Source organism: Adelges cooleyi, unplaced genomic scaffold (genome assembly GCF_023614345.1).
Source record: "Adelges cooleyi isolate 19-005CV unplaced genomic scaffold, UGA_ACOO_1.1 ACOO_flye_CR_arks_rails_tigmint_CR_PRNA_574, whole genome shotgun sequence".
NCBI classification, from domain to species: Eukaryota; Metazoa; Arthropoda; class Insecta; order Hemiptera; family Adelgidae; genus Adelges; species Adelges cooleyi.
Genome location: NW_026096268.1, coordinates 8,302,721 through 8,307,238, shown reverse-complemented (window position 1 = coordinate 8,307,238; position 4,518 = coordinate 8,302,721). Strand labels below are relative to the sequence as shown.

Here is a 4,518-nt window from a genome sequence, read left to right as displayed (position 1 = left end):
TTTTTTTTTTATTCTTTTAGGTACACATTGTACTAAACTTGAACCATTGACGTCAGGCTGTTAAGTCGACAACATTCTTTTGTAGTTCATACAACGGTTATTACTTATTATGTGCAACATGGGACTCAATCCAATACAAGTAAAGATTTGTTTATTAATTATATAGTTGCACGTTTCCATAATGTCCTATGTAATAATCTTTAGCACTACGTTCACCAGAAACAATGGCAATGTTCTTATAAACTTGCGAAAATATGTATCGGTGGCATTTAATGTAATGACAATATCGATTACTTTGAGCCGATTGTTTTACAGGGTGGTTATTTTATCGTGACCCACTCAATATCTGATAGGGTTTAATAAGAAATACAATTTTTTTTCATAATGTTCTTATAATTAATTATATACATTATATAAAAACAATATGAAAAAAAAAATGTAATTTCTTATTAGGCCCTATCGGATATCAAGTGATTCACGATAAATTGACCATCCTGTATATTCAAAGTTTGTTTAAGATTACACTAAGCAACTACATCGTTTAGATACGTACTTCTTAATATTTCGCTGTAATATTCATTGTTCGTGTTCTATGCTAGGATATAAAACATTTGTCTCGGGCGGAACTAATCTGTATAATAACTAAACGCGTCATACATGTATTCAAACATCTGCTGACTATTCAATAATTGTTGATACGTAAAATTGAAAATTTTCCAAGAACCGTCATAGTCAAAGGATGACCGAACACAAACTATATTGGTAAGTTCGTCGTAAGGTAAATGTGCATCACATACTTTATCTTTGACAGTAAAAATATTATGTTCACTTTATTTTTCGACATGTAGTTGATTATTTTGTGTTTAATTAATATTTTCTGTTTAATTTCGGATTGTTTCGAATGGAAATAATTAAAACATGTTTAAAAATAACAAAACATTGATATAACCTTGTATTGTATAGTTGTTTTTAAACAAGTTTAACTTTTTTTTTTACACACAATATTAATTTTAAACAGCATGCAGGTGGAAACCCTAAATTTCCGTTAGCCGTATACAACCTCAATTTTATAGATATATATATATTTTTAATTTCAGCAAACAGTTTTGTCCTAAATAGAATGCCCGGCGAAGTGGTCATCTGATGTCTGTATTATTTTATAATACACTATAACAGTGAACGAACGATTGCTTCCTACGCGGTCAATAAAAACCTGTCAGACGTACTAAATGCACTTATGGGCCATCTGCAATGGGCACAGATTACCGAAGTGGAAGCTAAACCGCATCCAGATTTCCCAAACGAACATGTTTCATTTACAGGGAAACCCTAATTTGTTTTCAGAGGTTCGTACTCTCGCTCAAAAAATACTGAAAATAATTATGTTAATGTCGATAACGTGTGTAAAAAATAATACATAATCACTATGTTTTTAGGATGTGTGTCAGTCTTCTAAACAAGGGCAAAGTAAGCGATTGAAAACAAAACTACAACATGATCAATCATATGGTCAAAATAGAGGCGATTTCAAAGACAAGGCGCATACATCGGATGTCGAGAAACAAGGTGATCAGAATATCTTTACCGTCAAACATAAAGGTTGTGATACACGTTTACCTTATTATGAATTTACCAATACAGTTCGTGGACAGTCTTTCTATGACTCTGACGTTTCATGGAAAATTTTCAATTTTACGTATCAACAATTACTGAATAGCCAGCGTATGTTTAAATACAAGTATGACGCATTAAGTTATTTATACGGATTATTTCCGCCCAAGGCATATGTTTTATTTACTGGCATACAACATGTACCAGTACAACACATATTACCGTTAGTGTGTGGTACAAAGATATATCGAAAAAATTAGGACAATTATTTCCAACTTCTAATGGTGAATTTGATGTGAAGTACAAGTCAAAAGCTGGTGAATTTGCCACAAGCTTGTTGAGGTCTATTAACGGTGGGAATAATCAATCGTTGAAACCGTTCGTTGCCAAATATTGCATACCACCAGTAAAGGAAAACCAGGACATCAAAAGAATAATAAAGAAATTTCATACTGAGTTTCCAAATAAAAAAAACGGATACCATATATCACTTTGAAGTTCAAATTCAAGAGCTTGTGAAAAAAGTAATTAATTATCTTTCTTTAGATTTAGGTTTCGCGTACGTGGAAAAGTCCCCGTTCGACGTCCACACATTGTTATCCTAATAAATTTGAATCGATTATAATAATAAAAATACATTAAAATATTGAAATACATTGTGTCATTGTTGTTTACAATATCTGTCATTTGATGTTAATACTGTTCGGCAATTCGAATATCGGTTACAAACAAATAAAAACGAACACGGTCTTTACCTCACAAAAACCTGGGCACCTGTTTATTTTAAACACGTATAGGTAAATTTGCCGCCTTACAAACGTTATATTGTATTGTTGTTATTTAATTTTAAAAACAAGTGTTTTTTTGGCTGAACGTATAACATAGTGTTCACTTATGCAAATATCTCTACACATCAGCCGCTTAAGATACGTTCTTTTTTATACAAAATAGCACTTTGTACGGCTTAAAGTTGGAAAACCTAAATCTCCGAGTGCTGTAAAAAACTTTACTTTAAATTATATACATTAAAAGTAATGAAATATTTTCAGAAAAAAAACATAGAATTTTAATTGTATTAAATTACCTAATAAACTTTTATACACTTGCCTATTCATTCAAATTAATAGGCAAGCTGTGTAACAATCTTTGTTCACAGACAAAACGTCAAAAAGATTTGAAATCGGGAGAAAAAATCTTGTTAAATTGATATGTATTATAATTTTTTGGTATCTGGCCACAGATGCGTCCACCATGTGGCCGCCAGTATGTGACCAAAAGCAACATATTGCATGCGACACAACATTTGATATAAAATAATTCTTAAAACACCACTGAATTGAAAATAAAATTCTAACACAAAATGATGTGTGCGCATGCGTTTTTAAAAAAAAAAAAATGAATATAATTTATTGTACTCATGTCTCATTTGAAGCTCGGTAGAACTTAACATTACACTATATATATATATATATATAAAGGATATTCCAAAAAGTAAACTATTTGTTGGCTATCAAACAATTTATAAAAAAGCCGTGTAAAAAAAATATGGATAAAATGAAAATTCAAATATTTTTAAACATTTTTGTCAAGTTATAGAACTAAAAACAGATTTCGTTATTTTAAAAAATAAGCTATGAAGAAAATAAATCATTCTAATCTCCACTTTAAAACTAAAAGTAATTTATAAATGTAGTTGTTTTTTGTTATTTTGTAAACAAATGTTTATTTGTTTATGCGTATAACATAGTCACCTACTAATACAAATATCTCTTATTTCTAGTTGGTAACGATACATTTTTCTTTTAAATAGGTACATTCGATTTTGTGTATAGCATACAAGTGGAAACCGTAAATTGTCGTTCACCATATTATAAAACTTTACTTTAAAAATATATATACACTTTAAATTTAAGCATACAGTTTTTGTCTAAATACAATGTTGTGCGAAGTATATTTCCGATTTCTGATTTTTTTTGTAATTTACGGTAAACGAACGTGTGCATGCTATGTAGACAAAAAAAATATATCCAACGTACTGAATGCACTTTTAGGCCATCTGCAATGGACACAGCTAACCGACGTGAAGGGAAAATATCAAGATTTTGCAAACAAAAATGTTTCGTTTTCTGGTAAAGATATATTTATTTACAGAGGTTTGTACTCCCGCACTAAGAACATTGGCAATTCTCATGTTAATGTCGATAACGTATATAAAAAACTCTACATGGTGACTAATTTGTTAGGATGTGCATACGGAAACGCAACCGAAACATTTATAATGTTTATTAAAAACATTTTATATGTAGATAGAAATGAAAGACGTATATGCCAAAATAGAGCATACAAAAAAAAACATTATATAAAAAATCACAAATTAAAGAAAATGCAACCGGAAGAAATGGTTCTTAAACAAATACGAGGTAAGCGTTCCAGAACTGAAATACAAAATGACCGACAATCACTTGGCAGAAATAATGACAGTTCGGGAGGCAAGGGGCATACATCGTATGTCGAGATATATGGCAAACGGGATAAAGTAAATACCGAAAATAAAATTCGAGGACATGCTTACTACAACCATGACTATGATTTTGACATTTCATGGAAAATTTTCAAATTTGCGTATCAACAATTAACTAATAGTCGACGAATGTTTGAATACATGTGTGACGCGCTAAGTTATTTAGTAAGATTAATTCAACCAGAGGCATATGTTTTATATCGTAGCATAGACCATGTACACCAATTATTAAATTTATTGAAGTGGTACAAAGATATATCGATACATTTAGAACGATTTTTTCCAACTGATATCGATGAAAGTGATGTTGAGTATAAGTCAAAAGGAGGTGTATTTATCGAAAAATTGTTGAGGACTATAAGTGGTATGAGACAGCATTCGTTGAG

The 4,518-nt window shown here is 30.6% G+C and overlaps 1 long non-coding RNA gene across 1 annotated transcript; it reads left to right on the top strand.

Annotated features, from left to right (window-relative positions):
* Positions 1 to 610: 610 nt before the first annotated feature.
* LOC126843389 (uncharacterized) lies at positions 611 to 2,195 on the top strand. The gene is made up of 3 exons (XR_007686420.1): positions 611 to 762; positions 1,098 to 1,346; positions 1,437 to 2,195. It is a non-coding gene; the product is annotated as an uncharacterized LOC126843389 (long non-coding RNA).
* The last annotated feature ends 2,323 nt before the right edge of the window (positions 2,196 to 4,518 follow it).